Source organism: Vipera ursinii (assembly GCF_947247035.1).
Source record: "Vipera ursinii genome assembly, chromosome: 2".
In the NCBI taxonomy this organism is placed as follows: Eukaryota; Metazoa; Chordata; class Lepidosauria; order Squamata; family Viperidae; genus Vipera; species Vipera ursinii.
The window spans coordinates 18,879,270-18,900,470 of record NC_139513.1 but is presented as its reverse complement, the minus strand read 5'-3'; the positions used below and the strand labels follow the sequence as shown (position 1 = coordinate 18,900,470).

The 21,201-nt window shown below is 45.4% G+C and overlaps 1 protein-coding gene across 3 annotated transcripts in view; it reads right to left on the bottom strand.

Annotated features, from left to right (window-relative positions):
* Positions 1 to 21,201, bottom strand: part of PPT2 (palmitoyl-protein thioesterase 2) — a 68,981-nt gene that overhangs the window by 26,577 nt on the left and 21,203 nt on the right. For all 3 annotated transcript variants that reach the window (XM_083355678.1, XM_083355680.1, XM_083355679.1), the window contains exon 2: positions 11,938 to 12,083. The gene's annotated coding sequence lies outside the window, so the exon portion shown is untranslated. The remainder of the gene's footprint in view (positions 1 to 11,937; positions 12,084 to 21,201) is intronic.

Genomic DNA, 21,201 nt, shown 5'->3' with positions numbered 1-21,201 from the left:
ACAACTGTGGCAAGAAAATTCGTAAAATGGGGCAAAAGCCACTTAACAATTGTCTCACTTAACAATGGAAATTTGGGACTCAGTTTTGGTTGTAAGTTGAGGACTACCTGTATTCACCTGTAGAGGAAGGTGAAATATCTTGTTTCCTTTGCTCTGCCTAAGAACTTCATCCTCTCACGTTCATCCCATCCTTTTTACTCTTTCCAATTCCAAAGAACATGTGAAATAAATTATGATAAAAGTTCTCTGCCTGACTATCAGCAGGATAACTCTGAAAGTGCTACAGAATGGGACCAAATTCGGATCAATAGGAGAAGCTACGAGAGAGAGAGAGAGAGAGAGAGAGAGAGAGAGAGAGAGAGAGAGAGAGAGAGAGAGAAAATGAGAGTGAGAGAGTGTGTAAGTGAGAGAGAGAGAGAGAGAGAGAGAGAGAGAGAGAGAGAGAGAGAGTGTGTGTAAGAGAGAGAGAGAGAGAGAGAGAGAGGGAGAAAGTGAGAGTGAGAGTGAGAGAGTGTGTAAGAGAGAGAGAGAGAGAGAGAGAGAGAGAGAGAGAGAGAGAGAGAGAGAGAGAGAGAGAGAGGGCGGCAGCAGCTTGAAATGTTACGGAGAAAAATGGGCACTGAAGAAGTGTGAAATATAAATAAAATATAGAAGTCTAATGTTCATTTTAAGAGTTCGTGTAGTCAGGGGCCCCTGGCTTAATTCTTACTCTGATTGAAAAAAAATTGTGAATGTGGGATATACCGTTTTAGACAGTTGGAGAATTACCTAATTCACCTCTCCTTTATCTGAAATTTTTTAAAAAAATCTTTGTCATGGTGGACTTGCGAGGCAGCCTTGGTCGCAACCAGACAACAGAAACAGGCGGGGGCTCAGGAATTCTGGGAGTTGAAGTCCACGAGTCATAAAAGAGCCAAGGTTGCCTACCCCTGTCCTAGACTGTTTGCGCGCAAAATAGTTAGAACTGGCTTTTCTACCTCTGTACCCATATGGAATCCTCAGTAAAGTTATACTCTTGGTAAAAATATGTCCCAGCAGTTTCTTTTGCTGTCCACCCCAATGGGACAGTTGACAATCTCTTTGCATTAAGCTTCTCAAGGACAACGAACTTCTCCCTGACGTCGTGGGCACTGGTATTTCACATTTTACAAAGTTCACGTTGGTACAGTCCAAAGCATGAATTCTGTAATTCTCGCTGATCCAATCCTCCTGACTTTCCACTTTAAAGACCTGGTTCTGCCAAGCTGGCTTGGAGCTCCAATGGGAAAGCATCACACAGGAGGTGGTTGGTAGATTAAGAACAGATCAGGGGCTGCCACAAAGAAGAGGGAGTCAAGCTGTTCTCCAAAGCGCTTGAGGGCAGGACAAGAAGCAACAGATGGAAACTAACCAAGGAGAGAAGCAACCTAGAACTAAGGAGAAACTTCCTGACGGTTAGAACAACTAACCAGTAGAACAACCTGCCTCCAGAAACTATGAATGCTCCAACACTGGAAGTTTTTAAGAAGAGACTGGACAGCCATTTGTCTGAAATGGTATAGGGTTTCCTGCCTGAGCAGGGGGTTGGACTAGATGACCTCCAAGGCCCCTACCAACTTTACTATTATGAGTATGATCATGATCCCACCCCTCATTCCACTGCTTCCTTCCCCATCGTTTAGCTAGAGCTGTGTCTTGTATTTTGCATTTTTGTAGTATTTGATTTATCTTTTTAATATTGTAAGCCACCCGTAGTTACTCTGTGGTAAGATGGATGGCCAATAAATTTAATAAATAAATAAATCACATGGTCTTTTTGCCTTTGACTGGGAAGGGGGGAAAAAGAGGAGAAGAGAATGAAGGATCAGTAACCTGTTAGGCACAGGTAATTGGGAAGGTATACCCAGGGCTTTTTTTGTCATAGAACACCCAGAACGGAGTTCCGGCACCTTTTTTGGATGGAACCTTGTAGAGTAGACAAGGCAGGTTGTATGATGTATGTGAGTTCCGGCACCTTTTTCTTTTACAAAAAAAGCACTGGGTATACCTATTATCAATGTAAAACCAGAAGTATAAAACATAAAAGTGAATGTAACAATGCACCATATATCTTGAAAAGAATGTTATCTTTCAGTGTTTTCTTTGATCTCTCTCACAGCAACTCAACCCAGACTATGCTACTTATTCTTTCAAACAGAGGCACAAGCGGAGATGATTTGCCTCAGTCTACTCAAGTCTCTGTAAATGCAGGACGGTTGCGAAAGTGAACCCTGATCCACTATTATTCCTCACCCAACAGGAATTCCACTGACCTACTTTCACACAAGCAGGCAGTGTCCCTTGCAAATCAGCGCTGAAGAGCACGGTTTGCCTCATCCAGAGGAAATCTGTTTTCCTACTCAGAAGCATAACCCAAGGACTGAATGCATCCCATTCATTTGAATCCATAAACAAACATGTTCAAATTTAAGGCTCTTCTGGTTTGGAAACTAAAATCCAGAGCTTGCAGTAGAACGAAGAGTGAAGAAATGGATGTTTAGAGAAAAAGATGCTGACTAAATTTATCACCATTTGGAAGCCTGTTTTGGACTTTTTGTGGGAAACAGGAAAAAAAATGAAATTATGACATATAGATTTGATGACTAACAATACTCAGAGACGGCTTAAAAATGGATATTAATTTGTAGTTTTAGATGGTGCGGGGGCCTAGAGGTACAGACCCTCGCCTCACACTCAGAAGGTTGAGAGTTCAATCCTAAAAAAAGGTAAAGGTTCCCTCGCACACGCGTGCTAGTCGTTTCCGACTCTAGGGGCCGGTGCTCATCTCCGTTTCAAAGCCGAAGAGCCAGCGCTTGTCCGAGGACGTCTCCATGGTCATGAAGAGCCTTGGTGGAGCAGTGGGCTAATGCCTCCTGAAGTAACACCAGCTGCCTGCAATTAGTGCAGGTTCGCATCCCACCAGGCTCAAGGTTGACTCAGCCTTCCATCCTTCCGAGGTAGGTAAAATGAGGACCCAGATTGTTGGGGGCAATAAGCTGACTTGTAATAATGCCGCTTGGGGTTTGTGTGAAAGCGCTAATAAGCAGGCATATACATAGAATGAAGGCTACTGCTAAGCTTGTAAGCCGCCCTGAGTCTTCGGAGAAGGGCGGGATATAAATGGAATTTAAATAAATAAATAAATAAATAAATAAATAAATGTGGCCGGCATGACTAGATGCCAAAGGCTCACAGAACGCTGTTACCTTCCCACCGTAGTGGTCCCTATGTTTCTACTTGCATTTTTACGTGCTTTTGAAATGCTAGGTGGGCAGAAGCTGGGACGAGTAACAGGCGCTCACTCTGTTACACGGCACTCGGGATTCGACCCGCCAAACTGCCGACCATCTGATCGACAAGCTCAGCATCCTAACCCACTGGGCCACTGCATCCCTTGTTCAATCCTAGGCAGAGACAAATGTTTCTCTATTAGGGCGCAAAGAGAAAAAATGTCTGCTGCTAACTCCACATGGATGTCAGGAAGGGCATCCAGCCAGTAAACGTTTAGCTCCATTCAGTCGTTACGACTCCATCCCAATACAAGGGGATTACAGGGTCACAAAAAGAAGAAAAACTACCTGTAATTTTAGAGTAAGAATTGAACTTAAGTTTCATTTCCATCTGCTGTAAAAGAAATCAGAAGTCATTCTTTTTTTGTGTACCTTTCTACATTTTTTAAATTTTCTTGCATCTCTATTTCCTATTTTTCTCTCTACCACATCCTCTTTACTATTTCCTTCTTTGATAATTCTCTTGGTATTTTAACCTTGAAAAAAATTAATAAAGTTATTTTTTTTAAAAAAAATAACTAAACGGATGCTTGTAAAACCCAAGTTAAGTACCCAGTCAGATCCACCTATGTCAATGTACCCCAAAAGAAAGCTACAGTTATTGATCTAAAGCAGGGGTGTCAAACTCAATTTCATTGAGGGCCACATCAGCATTGTGGTTGCCCTCCGGGGGCCGGGTGAGTGTGGCTAGGATGCCTTGCCACCTCTGCCCCACCCCGAGTGTGTGCACAGCAGACGGCCAGCGCCGGCATCCTGGGTGAAGTCAGCATGCGTGACAAGACAGCCAGCAGGGATACTGGATTCTGCTTGCATGCGTACGCAGGGGGGTGAGGTGGGGCTGCGCCATGGATTTAACGCTGAGCGCGTTCTGGCTTTGATGGATGCAACCAGGTTGTAGATCAGCACCCGGTCGGCCTGGGCCGGGCCAAGGTGCAGCGGGCCAGTCCTTCGCTCTTTTCAAAGCAGGTCCCCAGGCCGGATGGAACCACATGTCGGGCCGCATCTGGCCCACGGGCCTTGTGTTTGACATGTCTGATCTAAAGTATTTCTGCCCTCTTGGAAATATATACAGAGGAGATTGCAGGTTACTAGGACTCAGAAGACTGACCCACTGCATAAGCTTATTAACTAGCCAGTATTTCCTTAGAAAAAGGGACCTGGTGGCTCAGTGGGTTAGGACGCTGAGCTTGTCGATCAGAAGGTCGGCAGTTTGGCGGGTCGAATCCCAAGTGCTGCGTAACAGAGTGAGCACTTGTTACTCGTCCCAGCTTCTGCCAACCTAGCAGTTGGAAAGCACGTAAAAATGCAAGTAGAAAAATAGGGACCACTACAGTGGGAAGGTAACAGCGTTCCGTGCGCCTTTGGCATCTAGTCATGCCGGCCACATGACCACGGAGACGTCCTCGGACAAGCGCTGGCTCTTCGGCTTTGAAACGGAGATGAGCACTGGCCCCTAGAGTCAGAAGCGACTAGCACGCATGTACAGGGGAACCTTTACCTTTACCTTATTTCCCTTTCTGCAACTTTGTATGAACACATGTTGCAGATCTATTTAGATAGACACATGCTAGGTTCACACACGCTATGCTGCATTGAGGTTTGCTTAGCTTTGGACCAGTATATTGGGCTTGTGCAAGAAACTTCATAAATCATGCTTTATGCCTAAGCACAACATTGTGGTTTTATTTAATAAAACGCCGGGTGAGAAAATGACTTGACACAATATGTGTCATACTTATTCAATAAACCATAGTTAAGCAAGTCTCCGTGGGCTGACTTTGGAGGAAATGTCAGGTAATAATCCAGATTCAATAACCTGAAATTTCAACCAAGCTTTGCCTATCTTTTCTCACTATCTTGTTCCTCCCCAGAAAAATTCTCCGTAGATTTTAAGGCTCTTAAAACTAGATGGTGGGGATGAGACAGCATACAGGGCGGAGTTGCAAAAACTATCCATATGGTGTAGTAACAACAACTTGCACCTGAACATCGGCAAGACGAAAGAGATGATGCTAGAAAAAGGAGGAACCTGCCCCATTTTACATCGGGGAGGACTGTGTGGAGAGAGTTTCCTCCTTTAAATTTCTGGGAGTCTACCTCTGCGAAGATCTGACCTGGAAAGTTAACACAACCCAGGTGGCCAGAAAGGCCCAACAGAGGCTTCACTTTCTTAGGGTCTTGTGGAAGAACAGGGTAGAACAACGGCTAATGACCCTCTTTTACCAGTCTACTATAGAGAGCGTCCTCTCGTATGGTATTGTGGTTTGGTATGCTGGTCTGACAGCCGCGGATAGGAAGGCATTAGAGAGGGTGGTGAGCACAGCACAAGACATTGTGGGCTGTCCCCTGACACCGCTGGATGACCTCGCCAGGGCTCGCTGCCTTGGAAGAGTGAGGAAAATTCTCAGGGACGACTCACACCCTGGACGGTATCTCTTTACTCTCCTACCATCGGGTAGGACAGACATGTCAAACACAAGGCCCGGGGGCCAGATCCGGCCCGCGAAGTGGTTTCATGTGGCCCGCAAAGCCATCCTGGAAACAGTGAGGGAACAGCCCCCACTGCCTTGGCCCTGGCCCAGAGACCCTCCTTCTGCCAGATACCCTCAGATTTGTCCCACTCCTGCCCAGGCCCCCATAGGCACCCTTGATACAATTGATGTAGAGCTGGCCATGTCCACCTAGTAGGCCTTACGCACTTTAGCCACGCCCACCCAGTAGGCCACGCCCACCCGGCCCCCTGAGGGTAATCGCAATGCTGATGCGGCCCTCAATGAAATTGAGTTTGGCACCCTTGGGGTACGAGATATAGGAGTATAGCCAGCTGCACCAACAGGCTGAAGAACAGCTTCTATCCGTGGGCTGTTAGGCTTTTGAATGAGAAATAACTTTTGTGAATTTTATGCAGAATTGACTTGTGAGGCCGGTGTGTGGTGTAGTTGGTTCACATGGTGTAGTAAAATGGAGGGCTTGTTGTCACTGTGTGTTGGGGGGTGGGAGCACAAAGGGAGGCTCAGCTAATCTCAATGTACACATAGTTGTACTTTGACAATAAAGGTTCGTTTCATTTCAACTGACCTTCACAGCAATCCTATAGAATGGGTTAGTTAGAGAGAAATAGAGAGAGGGCAGGCAGTCCTCAGCTAACGACCCCAATTGAGCCCTACATTTCTGTTGCTAAGGGAGACATTTGTTAAGTGGGTTCTGCCGCATTTTACGACCACCCTTGCCACCCTTGTTAAGTGAATCACTGAAGCTGCTCAATTAGTAAACACGGTTGTTAAGTGAATCTGGCTTCCCCCTTTGACTCTGCTTGTCAGAAGGTTGCAAAAGGGGATCCAATGACCCCGGGACACTGCAAAGGTCATAAATATGATGTTCTGTACCAGCCTGCTACCGGCCCTGCAGAAAAGGCAACCCCTTTACAAACGGCAAGAGGCTGGAATGACGTCTGCCAAATTTATTACTACAAAAAACAAACAAGACTCGAACCAAGATTCAGGAGCTTTGAAACACTATCTGAGCGGTTGCTTTCAGCAAACCAGCCCTCCCCAAACATTCCCTTTATAAAGAGTTCAGGGCGTGGCCTCTCTCTGCCTCCTTCCGAGAAGCCCCACAGCCTTCCTCTGTTTACTCCTACTTGACTGCCTCCTGCGTCGGGCGTCCTTGAACAGGGCCAGCTGTGGGTCATCTTCATCCACACTGTCAGGCTCACACAGCTGGGTCTCCATGGTGACCAATTGGGAGGGGCCTGCCTGAGGGCTATCATCCGCAAGATCTTCAACCCCCTCAGCAAGGTCTTCAACACCCCCCTCCTCCTCTGATTCATCTGACCCAACTGCCGAACCCACAGGCTGACCCTGAATCACAACATATGAGTCAGTTGCCAACTGCCTGAATTTTAACCACTTGACAATGGGGATGCCCACATCGGGCACAAGTGTGAAAAGTGGTCATAAGCCACCTTTTTCCACTGCTGTCGTAGTTTTGAATGGTCACTAAATGAACTGTTGTAAGCTGAAGACTACCTCTACATAAGATGCCCTACGCACAGTCACCCATGCGCTCGTGACCTCCCGGCTAGATTACTGCAACGCTCTCTACATGGGGCTGCCCTTGAGGACCACTCGGAGGCTTCAACTGGTGTAGAATGCAGCCGCGCGAGTTGTGATGGGAGTTTCCCGATTCTCCCGTGTAACACCTCTTCTCCGTGAGCTGCATTGGCTTCCGGTTGCCCTCCGGGTAAGATTCAAGGTGCTGGTGATGACCTATAAAGCCCTAAATGGCTTGGGTCCAGATTATCTAAGGCAGGGGTGTCAAACGCTCCGGCGTTATGGAACCAACTGCCGGTTGAGCTCCAGATGGCATCGGACCTTCGCTCCTTCCGGCGCGGGCTGAAGACCCACTTATTTGAACTAGCTGGTCTGGCCTGATGGGGAACATTAGGGTTTTTAATGGGTTTTTACTGTTTTTATTGTTATTGTAATTTTTAATTGGGCATTTGTTTAATTTCTTTTTAATTTTTGTATTGTTATTTATATATGCCCTGTTAACCGCCCTGAGTCCTTCGGGAGAAGGGCGGTATACAAATTGAATAAATAATAATAATAATAAACTCAATTTCATTGAGGGCCGCATCAGCATTGCGGTTGCCCTCAGGGGGCCGGGTGGGTATGGCCTGGGTGGGCGTGGCCTACTGGGTGGGCGTGGCTAGAGTGCGTATGGCCTACTGGGCGGGCGTGGCCAGCTCTACATCATTCGCATCAAGGGTGCCTATGGGGGCCTGGGCAGGAGTGGGACAGATCTGAGGGTCTCTGGCAGGAGGAGGGTCTCTGGGCCAGGGCCAAGGCAGTGGGGGCCATTCCCTCACTGTTTCCAGGATGGCTTCGTGGGCTGTGTGAAACCACTTCGCGGACCGGATCTGGCCCCCGGGCCTTGTGTTTGACATGTCTGATCTAAGGGAACACCTGCTGCCGGCATCAACTTCCCATCGTCCTGTGCGCTCCCACAGGGAGGACCTTCTCAGGGTACCGCCGGTTAAGGAATGCCGGCAGGTTATTCCCAGGGGAAGGGCGTTCTCTGTGGGCGCGCCGGCCCTATGGAACCAACTTCCCACGGAACTCAGGACTGCCCCCGACCTTCGCTCATTTCGCCGGGACTTGAAAACTTGGCTCTTCGAGCTGTTTGGCCCAGACTGAGGGGTTTTAATTTAATTTAATTTAATTGGGTTTTAGTTTTAATTTCAGGGACTGGAATTTAATTAATAGTTTTAACTGATTTTAATTTTTGTATGCTATGTTTTTTTTCATTTTCCCTGTAAACTGCCCTGAGTCCTATGGGAATAGGGCGGTATATAAATTTAAATAATAAATAAATAAATAAAAATGTACCAAGTGAGTATCTCAACTCTAACTCAGTCTTTCTTGTTTTGTGACTTCTAAGTATATTGGATTATGACTGCCGTAATCTACAGCTGAGGAGGATGAGGGAAGATTTGGACCTGCCAAACCGTGGGACCCTCCTCTCCTATTAAGTATTTATTTATTTATTTATTAATGGGATTTATATCCCGCCCTATCTCCCGAGGGACTCAGGGCGGCTAACAACATCAAAGCTTAAAGGTCTCTGTACAGTAAATTAAAAAATAAAATTTGAAATAAATTAAAATAAATTAAAGAATAAAGTTAGAATTGTAAATATAATTAAAATCCCTGTCAGTCTAGGTCAGCCAGGTGGAAAAGGAGTGTTTTGAGGCCGCGGCGAAAGGACTGGAGATCTGGGGCCATCTGAAGCTCAGGGGGGAGTTGGTTCCACAGGGCTGGCGCTCCCACAGAGAAGGCCCTCCCCCTGGGGGTCGCCAGCCGACATTGTCTAGCCGACGGCACCCTGAGGAGGCCTTCTCTGTGTGAGCGTACTGGGCGATGGGAATTCGTTCCCGGCAGCAGATGGTCCTGCAAGTATCCTGGGCCTAAGCCATGTAGAGCTTTAAAGGTAAGAACCAGCACCTTAAATCTCACCCGGAGGGCAACCGGTAGCCAATGCAGCTCATGCAGGAGGGGTGTAATATGGGAGTATCGGGGTGCTCCCATCACTACCCGTGCAGCTGCACTCTGCACCAGTTGAAGCCTCCGGGTGGTCTTCAAGGGCAGCCCCATGTAGAGAGCATTACAGTAGTCTATACGGGAGGTAACAAGTGCGTGGGTGACTGTACGTAGGGCATCTCGGTCTAGAAAGGGGCGCAACTGGTGTACCAGGCAAATCTGGGCAAATACCCCCCTAGCCACGACTCCAATATGATCTTCAAAACTGAGTCGTGAATCCAGGAGGACTTCCAGGTTGCGTGCTCTATCAACGGGAGGTAACATCTCTCCTCTTATAATCATAGATGGAACCTCTTGAACTAAACGAGATGTCGGTACGTAAAGCCACTCAGTTTTGGCCGGGTTGAGTCGGAGCCTGTTCTTTCCCATCCAAATCTGTACCGCTTCCAGGCAACGGGACATCACATCGAGGGCATCACTGGGTTGGTTTGGGGTGGAGATGAACAACTGGGTATCATCCGCATATTGGTGATACCTCACCCCAAAACCACGAATGATTTCACCCAGCGGCTTCATATAGATGTTGAACAGGAGGGTTCCTATACCAGAACCTTTTATTAAAGGGGGGGGTCTCGATGATCAGTTCCGTTAAGTATAGCTGTAGGACAGAGGGAACGAAGAGCTGCTATCAAGGCAACAATGCGATAAGAGGGATTTGAGCTAGCCAAGAAAGTAATTTGAGGAAACATCTGACAAGCCCGTCCTTTGTTCAACACCAAGATAAAGGGAGGAAAGAAGAAGCACATTCAATCTTGCAAGATTCAGGCATCCGTGTGGATCAAAGCCTATCACAAAATGTTCCCTGAACAAATATTGCTAGCTTTCTCAAACAATTACAACATGTTTAATATGGAGACAGATCACTAGTTGGTCTTTTGCCATCTACTGATTCTTTTTTCTGGGATTTGGTGCAAATTTCCCAACTCTGCTTGATGGTGACAGAAACCAGAAACCAAACATATGGCTTCCTGAATGCAACATATAACGTCACTACAATGCTTTGCCCCCAAAGTTGCTTTTTCAAAAGGAAACTGGACTTTCGTTGTTTTTTTTTTAAATTCCATTTATATCCCGCCCTTCTCCGAAGACTCAGGGCGGCTTACAAGCTTAGCAGTAGCCTTCATTCTATGTATATGCCTGCTTATTAGGGCTTTCACACACACCCCAAGCGGCATTATTACAAAGTCAGTTGAAGAAGCTTCTTGGATGAGAAGCAAAACGTCTTCAGAGAAAAACAGGGAAAGCCCAGTTGCCTTTTGAAAAAGCACCTTTGGGATAATTGTCACCTGGATAACTGAGAAACTCCATAGACATTTATGATGCTTTGTGCACACTTGCTAGTCTCTACTCTGTTAGCCAGAAAGGGGAATCTGTGTTACAGAGCCTTGGTGGAACAGTAGGCTAATGCCTCCTTAAGTCAGTGTTTCCCTACCTTAGGAACTTGAAGATGCGTGGACTTCAACTCCCAGAATTCCCCAGCCAGGAATTCCTGGCTGGGGAATTCTGGGAGTTGAAGTCCACGCATCTTCAAGTTCCTAAGGTAGGGAAACGCTGCCTTAAGTAACACCAGCTGCCTGCAATTAGTGCAGGTTCGAGTCCCACCAGGCTCAAGGTTGACTCAGCCTTCCATCCTTCCGAGGTAGGTAAAATGAGGACCCAGATTGTTGGGGGCAATAAGGTGACTTTGTAAAAATGCCGCTTGGGGCCCCCCGAAAGCCCTAATAAGCAGACATATACATAGAATGAAGGTTATTGCTAAGCACATTGATTTGTGCTTAAATTGTAAGCCGCCCTGAGTCTTCGGAGAAGGGCGGGATATAAATGGGATTTTAAAAAAAATACTTGAAAACAAACGAATATGCAGGAAGGAATCTGTCCAAAATTTGAAACTCACAGTTGCAGGAGAATATCTGCAGAGGATGCTGTCATACAAGTCAAGCTAATGGCCAGAATCACATGAATAAAGTCCTATCCTCACAAAAAAGTGGGGAGGCAAAACTTTGATTATATGGTTGCAGATGCCATTTTGACTTTTTTTTTTTGAAACCTCAACTGGGACACTCCTGTCTAGTTTGATGAGCTTTGGCAATATTTGCAAGCTTTGAAGTTTTCTTTTTAATTAAATTAATAGAAAAATATAGGAGTGTTTGATCGGTCTGATATTGTTCTGGATTCCTTGCTTTAAGGACAATTCTAATAAAAAAGATTTTTTTAAAGCACCTTTGGGGCAACCATGACTTGGATGACTGAGAATCTCCACCGACATCCACATTATGTATTTACATTAACACCAGGACTCATTCCAATATAAACAATTCACACCGAGCATGCTGGGAATACAGAGTAACCTTCCAGGACAAAGCCTATAATTTCTTGGAAGCACTGCCCACACTAACAGCTGTTGCACTGACATGCTGTTACATGAAAGATCTGCATCTCTCAGATGTCTCCAGTGGTGAAGACAATATATTCCAGGAATTAAAACAGGGAGACCCAAGATAAACACGAAGTCATCCCAGTAGTCTTACCTGCTCACACCTCTATCGGCAACTCCCTCTTCTGGACGATTTGCTTGGAGAGACCTCGAGCTCTATGGCATGGCTCTGGCCAGGATGTTGGGATTAATAAGGACTTCTCTTAGCTCCGCCCCTTCCCTTTCAAGGAACAGCAACACCTATGGGTGGAGACAGGAGTTCTTTTCGTCATCGATCAACACAAGACTTGACAAGCAACAGGCACCGATGGCTACGGGAGGCAGCTCCTGAACTTTTCCCAAACTATGGTTCCAGATGATGAGAAGATGAGGGGCTAAAGCAGACATGTCAAACACAAGGCCCGGGGGCCAGATCCGGCCCGCGAAGTGGTTTCATGTGGCCCTCAAAGCCATCCTGGAAACAGTGAGGGAACAGCCCCCACTGCCTTGGCCCTGGCCCAGAGACCCTCCTCCTGCCAGAGACCCTCAGATCTGTCCCACTCCTGCCCAGGCCCCCATAGGCACCCTTGATGCGAACGATGTAGAGCTGGCCATGCCCACCCATATGCACTCCAGCTGCGCCCACTCAGTACGCCGCGTCCACCCTGCCCCCCCCCCCGAGGGCAACCACAATGCTGATATGGCCCTCAATGAAATTGAGTTTGACACCCCTGGGCTAAAGGGAAGGCTGAGCAACCTCCGCAGCCTCCATATTTTCCTACCACAGAAGAATGCCAAAGTTAGAGATTCTTGAGGACGCCTTCAACAGAACCCAAACTGAGTTATGGATCCATGGAAGAGTCTGTGAAGAAATGCACACAAAGAGAAGATTCTTTCAGTGACCTCAGCCTGGTCAGTCCAGAAACAACCTGAAATAGTGCCACCAATTCCCAGGTCCTGCAGAAAGGCCGGGAAGATACCATAGTTGGCGGTACTGAAAACCACCAAGAATTATAAAAAGATCAAGATGAGAGAACTTTCTCCATTAAAGTCTCATCCAGTAACATACCAATGCCGTTCCAATTCCATACAGGTAACCCTCGACTTACAACAGTTTGTTCAGTGACCATTCAACACAACTGAAAAATGCGACTTATGACCGTTTTTCACACTTATGACCGTTCCCATTCCCAATTGATCCCATTCCCCACGGTCATGGGATCAAAATTCAGACGCTTGGCAACTGACTCCTATTTATGACAGTCACAGTGTCCCGGGGTCACGTGATCCCCTTTTGAGAAAGTCAACGGGAGAAGCCAGATTCCCTTAACAACTGCAATGATTCACTTAACAACTGTGGCTAGAAAGGTCGTAAAATGGGGCAAAGCTCACTTAACAACTGTCTCATGTAGCAACAGAGATGTTGGGCTCAGTTGTGGTCATAAGTCAAGGACTACCAGTATGCAAGTCTGAGGCAATCACCCCCTCCAACAACCCAGAGGAATCAGATGAAATAAGGAGGCAGGGGGCAAAGGTCATCCTAGAGGGCACTCGGCCCACTTTCTCAGAAGTCACAAGCCAGAATGAATCCCAGATAACATGGCAAGATACTCACACCCTAGATCCCGCCCATTGTTGTGATTCAGGGTCAGCCTGTGGGTTCGGCAGTTGGGTCGGATGACTCAGAGGAGGAGGGGGGTGTTGAAGACCTTGCTGAGGGGGTTGAAGATCTTGCTGATGAGAGCCCTCAGCCAGGCCCCTCCCACTTGGTCACCACGAAGACCCAGCTGTGTGAGCCTGACAGCGTGGATGAAGATGACCCACAGCTGGCCCTGTTCAAGGACGCCTGACGCAGGAGGCAGTCAATTAGGAGTAAACAGAGGAAGGCAATGGGGCTTCTCGGAAGGAGGCAGAGAGAAGCCACGCCCTGAACTCTATATAAGGGGAATGTCTGGGAGGGCTGGTTTGCTGAAGGCAACCGCTCGGATGGTTCATGTTTCTTTAAGCTTCTGTTTCTTGGTTCGTGTCTTGTTTGTTTTTGTTGCAATAAATTTGGCAAGCGTATTCCAGCCTCTTGCCGTTTGTGGAGGGGTTGTCCCTGCCTTTTCTGCAGGGCCGGTAGCAGGCTGGTACAGAACACCCATGTGGAATCAAGACTGAAATGGATCTCACTGGCAAAATGTTGCACTATTTAGTTAGAGCAGCCATGCAGAAGCTCTTGAAGCTGACTCCAAGCAGAAGAAGTGGAGGTACTTCACTTCTCATTAAGCCAAAACACCAGCACTCTAGGCCAGAAGTCCCCCAACCCCTGGCCTGTGGACCAGCACCGGGCTGCAGCATGCCAGAAACCGGGCCACGCAAACAAGCGAAACCTCATCCATGGCTTGTAGGCAGCACACGAAACCACACTCCGTCCGGTCCGCGAAAAAACCTCTCCCTACAGAACCGGTCCCTGGTGCCTAAAAGGTTGGGGGCCTTCACTCTGGACATTATTTTTACCACTTTATCTCCAAGGAGCCCTCAGTCAGGATGAAGCGAGTAGCAAGTAGTCCTCAACTTACTACCAGAATTGGAGCCAGAACTTCAGCTACTAAATGAGGCGGGTTGTTAAGCGAGACCTTTTTTTGCTGTGGTCATTAAGTGAATCACGTGGTTGTTAAGTAAATCTGGGTTCCTCCCATTGACTTTGCTTGTTGGAAACCGGCTGGGAAAGTCATAAATGGCAATTATATGCCCCTGGCGATGATGCAACAATTTTCAGTGGAAGAACTGGTTGCACATTACTTTTTTTCAGTGCCGTTGTAATTTGAACAGTCACTTAAATGATTGTATGGTTGTAAGTCGAGGACCTCCTATATAGAAAAGGCCACCAAAGTTTATGTTAATCTCAAACTAATACGAAAACATACATCCATATAAGTGGATCAAGAGCTGACGCAATATTAAAGAAAAGAAGACCGGGGAAATTACAACCTGAAACAACCTTGGTGGAGCAGTGGGCTAATGCCTCCTTAAGTAACACCAGCTGCCTGCAATTAGTGCAGGTTCGAGTCCCACCAGGCTCAAGGTTGACTCAGCCTTCCATCCTTCCGAGGTAGGTAAAATGAGGACCCAGATTGTTGGGGGCAATAAGCTGACTTTGTAATAATGCCGCTTGGGGGCCCCCGAAAGCCCTAATAAGCAGGCATATACATAGAAAGGCTGAGCGCCAAAGAATTGAGGCCTTTGAACTATGGTGCTGGAGAAGACTCCTGCGAGTCCCTTGGACTGCAAGGCGATCAAACCGGTCAGTCCTAGAGGAGATCAATCCTGACTGCTCTTTAGAAGGCCAGATCCTGAAGCTAAAACTCAAATACTTTGGCCACCTAATGAGAAGGAAGGACTCACTGGAGAAGAGCCTAATGCTGGGAAAGATCGAGGGCAATAGAAGAAGGGGACGACAGAGAATGAGGTGGCTGGATGGAGTCACTGAAGCAGTAGGCGTGAGCCTAAATGGACTCCAGAAGATGGTAGAGGACAGGAAGGCCTGGAGGAACGTTGTCCATGGGATCGCGATGGGTCGGACACGACTTCGCAGCTAACAACAACAACAACAATACATAGAATGAAGGCTATTGCTAAGCACATTGATTGTGCTTAGATTGTAAGCCGCCCTGAGTCTTCGGAGAAGGGCGGGATATAAATGGGATTTAAAAAACAAAATTCCAAAGATATTGTTCAATAATTCCTTTCTTTTTTCCTTCCCTTACTGAAAATCTAATTCTAATAATAATAATAATAATAATAATAATAATAATAATAATAATAATAATAATAATAATAATTATTATTATTATTATTATTATTTAAATAGTGACAAACCAAATTTATCAACAATCCAAATACAGGGAGTCCTCGATTTACGACCACAATTGAGCCCAAAGTTGTTAAGTGAGACATTTGTTAAGTGAGTTTTGCCCCATTTTACGATCTTTCCTGCCGCAAGTGCTAAGGGAATCACTGCAGTTGTTAAGTTAATAACATGATTGTTAAGGGAATCTCGCTTCCCCATTGACTTTGCTTTCCAGAAGGTCGTAAAAGGGGATCATATGATCGCACGCCACTGCAAAGGTCATAAATATGAGTCAGTTGCCAAATATCTGGATTTTGGTCATGTGACCGTGAGGATGCTGCAACAGTCATAAGTGTGAAAAATGGTCATAAGTCACTTTTTAAAGTAATGTTGTAACTTCAAAAGATCACTGAATGACCTGCTGTAAGTTGAGTACTGTAGGTATGCAGATCAGTATCTATTGGAACTGGGTGGCATAAATAAAAACAAAATAAAACTACGTATGCGCAGATACACATTTCTGGTACTGAAAATTAACTTTTTGATCATCTACAATCAGTGCTTTTTTTGTAAAAGAAAAAGGTGCCGGAACTCACACATGTCATACAAGTCACCTTGCCTACCCTACAAGGTTCCATCCAAAAAAGGTGCCGGAACTCCGTTCTGAGCGTTCTATGAGGAAAAAAAGCCCTGTCTACAATTATTTACGTCTTTATACAGTCCAAATAAAGCCCTGTTTTATTGCAATTTATCAGAGGAAAACCTTATTCTCCAAATGCTCTAAAATCTTTTGCTATGGATTCTGTGGTCTGAAGCACGGATATACCAGTGAAACCTCTGGGGAGGTTCCCGTTGTTTATTCCTGCCACGTGTTATCTGTCACATTTTGAACATGACAGCCTAAGGAAAATGGGCTGGAAGCCTATTTTGTCCCAAGCGTGCAAAAGTATTTAAAAATAAATGCAAAACAACCACATTTTTTATTCTCAAAAAAGAACTGGAGGGGTTTTTTTCCCCCAACCCATTGGGAAATCAGATCTGTAATGAGATAATGGAAGGTGGTTTAGGTGCGGTAAAGGAAAAAAGCCTACCTAAGTTAAATTATAGATTTAGGAATACCAAACTTGATTAAAACAGTTTCCTGAGGGACAGTCATGCAAAAGTATTTAAAAATAAATGCAAAACAACCACATTTTTTATTCTCAAAAAAGAACTGGAGGGGTTTTTTCCCCCCAACCCATTGGGAAATCAGATCTGTTATGAGATAATGGAAGGCAGTTTAGGTGCAGTAAAGGAAAAAGGCCTACCTAAGTTAAATTATAGATTTAGGAATACCAAACTTGATTAAAACAGTTTCCTGAGGGACAGTCATGTGTTATACCTTAAAGTTCAGAGAACATGCCATTCCCCGTTTACCTCAGGGGAAGAACGAAACTCCAAGGTGAATATGCAGAGAAGAACTAGTTCCTATCTCCCAGTGTGGTAGCAAATGCCAAGGCAGACCTGGGTGACCCCGAAAATGGCATAATGTGGCTTTGGAAAATTGCACGATGGTATTTTTGCTACAACAAGCTAGGCCCGCCAAGGATTTTGTGTAAAAGCTTTTATTGACCCACATTCTTTGATACAAGCAGTTGGATCTCACAAAGCTTCCATCTGAAAGATGAGAAATGTTATTAAAAGCATAAAGTATTTAGAGTGAAGGTCATCTGGGGATGATCACAAGCATGACTTTGTAATTTCCTGGGCAACAGTATGGAAGTGGTTCACCACTATCTCGTGGTTTGTCATTATCTTCATTTGGGGGTGTGCTCTTCCCCAAAGTGGCACCCTCCAAACACAGTGGCCTTTTCTATGAATATGACATCCAGCGCATGTGGGGAGTATTATTACAGATGTGTAATTATTAGTATTCTGTCTATCAGCCAAGAAATATTATCAGCCAGAAAGAAACACATCCCTGAAGGTAATCTGAAGGAACATGACAATGGTCATTTCCCCACATCCAACTATAACAGTAATAGGTAAAGGTAAAGGTAAAGGTTCCCCCGCACATGCGTGCTAGTCGTTTCCGACTCTAGGGGCCGGTGCTCATCTTTGTTTCAAAGCCGAAGAGCCAGCGCTTCTCCAAGGACACCTCCGTGGTCATGTGGCCGGCATGACTAGACGCCAAAGGCGCACGGAACGCTGTTGCCTTCCCACCGTAGTGGTCCCTATTTTTCTACTTGCATTTTTTACGTGCTTTCGAACTGCTAGGTTGGCAGAAGCTTGGACGAGTAACAGGCGCTCACTCTGTTATGCGGCACTCAGGATTCGACCTGCCAAACTGCCGACCTTCTGGTCGACAAGCTAACCCACTGAGCCACCACGTCCCTATAACAATAATAAGGGAGTTACTTGGCTATTTGAGTTAGCTGGCCTGGACTGAGGGGTTTTAAGGTTTTAAATTTTAAATTTTAAACTCTTTTGGGGCTATTAATTTAATTTTATTTTAATTTGTACATTGCACTGTGTTAATCTGCCCTGTAAACTGCCCTGAGTCCCTCGGGAAAAGGGCGGTATATAAATCGAAACAAATAAATAAATAAATAAATAAATCCTTGGCTTACAAGCATTCATTTTATTTATTTTATTGCATTTATTTATTTTAGCAACTGTTCAAAGTTGCGACAGCACTGAAAAAAGCAATTCGTGATTGGCTCTCTTGCTTAATACCATTGCAGCATTTCTGGTCACATGATCATAATTTAAGAACTTGGCAACCGGCATGCGTTTAGGATAGCTGCCGCATCCTGAGAGGAGGGTGTTTGTGTGTCACATGATTATCATTTGCAACCTTCCCAGCCGGCTTTTGACAGGCAAAGTCAATGGAGAAAGCTGGATTCACTGAACAACCATTTGATTCACTTAACGACGGCAATGATTCGTCTAACAGTGTTGCAAAAAAGCTCATAAAATCAGCTTTTTTTTACTCAGCAACTGCCTTGCTTTGCAATAGAAATTCTGATCCCAGTTGTCGTATGTCAAGGACTACCTGATATCTTTTCAGTAAAGCCTGGATGATGCTGTGACTCACTCAAGTGAGACCAACCATCATCTATTTGTCAAAACAAAGCTGGTTAGGAATAACTCCATGAAGGAATTTAAAAGGACAAACATCCATTTCCTCTCCTGAGAGAGGCATGGACTGGCATAAAGGAGAAGAAACTAGATGTCTTATTCTCTTTAGTTCATCCATGGAAAGCTAGGACTGGGGATAACATTTGTACAACTCTGTCCCCTGAGAATTCATGCTTGCTCAATTTGGGGTAATTTTGCATCCGCTCCAATTCTGTGTTACTCCATTAGCTTAGATAGCTCGTTCTTCAGAGACCAAATACTAGCTCTACTATTATCATTTGGTAGATATTTACATCAAAGCATCAGTAAGGACCTGTGTTTCTTACCCACAACAACAAAATTGGTAGGTTGGTCTAAGGGTGATGGGCACAAATCCACCTGGAGAGTTTCCCTGAGTGAAAGGGATTAGACTAGAGCAGGGGTCTTCAAACTTGGCCCGTTTATGGCTTGTGGACTTCAACTCCCAGAATTCTTCAGCCAGGAACGCTGGCTGAGGAATTCTGGGAGTTGAAGTCCACAAGTCATAAAAGTGGCCAAGTTTGAAGGCCCCTGCTCTGGAGCACTATTCTTCAACCTTGGCAACTTTTAAGATGTGTGGACTTCAACTCCCAGAATTCTGGGAGTTGAAATCCACACATCTTAAAGTTGCCAAAGGTTGAGAAACACTGGATTAGAATCTGGCTCTCCCCATTCCATCATCTTGGCTGAGTTTGTAGATCTCAGTCCCATCTTATTTCTGGCAATTAAGCTATTCCCTCAAATCCTTAGTTTCTACCTTTGTCAGGATCCAATACTGACTTTTAGGCAAGCATCATGCACTGAACAACATCCTGGCCTGGGAATCCTGGTTAAAATGGAGCCTCAAGCATTTATACTGAAGAAACGGAGGAACCTGTGCACCCCCATCTAAAATTCCAGGTGAAGTTACATCTCCCCACTGAAGAAAAGGTGAGGTCAGCATAATTTCCTGCATGGGTAAAACTCTTTTACTTTGGAAAATTCCTAAATAGTTCAGGTCCCAGGTGTGGGGACCAGTGGCGTAGCGTGGGGGATGCAGGGGGGGCCGGCCGCACCGGCCACAACATCTGGGGGGGGCGCATTAGATGCATTTTACTTTAATTACATCAGTATTTTCACGGGTTAGGGGGTGCAAATTACTTGCCTTGCCCCGGGTGCTGACAACCCACGCTACGCCACTGGCGGGGACTACGTAGTTGGTGATCCAAGGAAGGAGACTAAAAGGTTAGTATATTATGTCAGTAACAAGCCCTCTGTCAGAATCCATTTATATCACATTCATAAATGTATGTTTAAAACATTATTTCCGCCCCCCATGGATTCTGCCATCTCCCGAGGAAGGAGGAGCACATGTGGATTCAGCCTGCCTTAGGTTATTTCAAAGACCAAGGGAAACCTTTTGAACTGGGGGAACAAAAGGGTGGGTTAGAGAAGAAGGCATCTGGCCTGTGTCTCCATTTGAATCTGTAGAGGAAGAAGGCAATAACCATAAAGATTCGAAGTTCCCTTTTTCCCATGAAAGGGATGACACGAAGAAAAATGATGGGGGGCTGACCAAATGGGGTTGAGGGAAGGGGGTTGAACCGGGAACTCTTTATAAAGTTTCAATCTGTAAAACAATACCAAGTCCTGTCTTGTGTTTCCACAACCAAGCATGTCCTAGTAAAGATTCCTTTTGGACTAGAACTGACTCCAAGAGTTTTTGTTTTCCTAAGAGATGGATTGGGGTGGGTCCTGACACCCTCCCTCTCCTCCTCCTCCTCCTCAATCTCAATACAGGTAGTCTTTGACTTACAACCCAAAATTTTCATTGCTAAGTAAGAGAGTTGTTAAGTGAGTTTTATTCCATTAAGTCTATGTTACTCTCAAACTAACATGAAAACATACATCCATATAACTGGATCAAGAACTGATGTGATATTAAAGAAAAAAGACCGGGGAAATTACATCCTAAAACAATTCCTAAGACATTGTTCAAAATTCCTCTCTTTTGTCCTCCCTTACTAAAAATCTAATTCAAAGAGTGACAAACCAAATCTATCAATAATCCACTATAGGGAGTCCTCGATGTATGCCCACAATTGAGCCCAAAGTTGCTAAGGGAGACATTTGTTAAGTGAATTTTGCCCCATTTTACGACCTTTCTTGCCACTGTTGTTAAGTGAATCACTGCAGCTCTTAAGTCAGTAACGTGGTTGTTAAGTGAATGTGGCTTCCCCGTTGACTTTGCTTGTCAGAAGGTCACAAAGGAGGATCACATGACGCTGGGACACTGCAACCATCATAAATACACACCAGGTGCCGAATGTCTGGATTTCAATCATGGGACCATGGGGATGCTGCAACAGTCGTAAGTGTGAAAAATAGTTATAAGTCATTATTTTTCAGTGCCATTGTAACTTCAAACGG